This window comes from Budorcas taxicolor, chromosome 3 (genome assembly GCF_023091745.1).
Source record: "Budorcas taxicolor isolate Tak-1 chromosome 3, Takin1.1, whole genome shotgun sequence".
Taxonomy (NCBI): Eukaryota; Metazoa; Chordata; class Mammalia; order Artiodactyla; family Bovidae; genus Budorcas; species Budorcas taxicolor.
Window position 1 is genome coordinate 83121568 of NC_068912.1, and position 535 is coordinate 83122102.

At 44.5% G+C, this 535-nt stretch overlaps 1 non-coding gene across 1 annotated transcript; it reads left to right on the top strand.

The window, feature by feature from the left end:
• Positions 1 to 230: 230 nt before the first annotated feature.
• Positions 231 to 335, top strand: LOC128045849 (U6 spliceosomal RNA). The gene has a single exon (XR_008199183.1). It is a non-coding gene; the product is annotated as a U6 spliceosomal RNA (small nuclear RNA).
• Positions 336 to 535: the final 200 nt, after the last annotated feature.

Here is a 535-nt window from a genome sequence, read left to right on the forward strand (position 1 = left end):
TTGGGCTCCGAGGCAGAGTAAGAAATATTAATAGAATACCTAGTCTATGGCACAGCGGGTAATTCATTCTATGGAAGCAGGCTGACTTGTGAGGGCTGATGCCTTTCTCCCATCCTAGGGACTTAGAGGGCAGCAACCCATGGTCCTGGCTCCTCATTCCCTGCTTTGACCCCCGAACTTCAGCCACACTCCCATGGACAACAAGGGAGACATCAAGGAGCTCTGTCCTTGTGCTTGCTTTGGCAGAACAGATACTGAAACTGGAATTATACATAAAAGAGCAGCATGACCCCTGCACAAGGACGACGCAAATTCGTGGAGCATTCCATATTTTTATGAATTTATTTACAAAGCGGAAATAATGTCACAGATGCAGAAAACAAACCTACAGTTACCAGGGGGAAAGGCAGTGGGGGAGAGAGAAACTGGGAGATTCGGATTGACATATACACGCTATTATACATATAAAATAGATAACAAATAAGGACCTATCGTACAGCACAGGGAACTCTACTCAGTGTTCTATAATAACTAT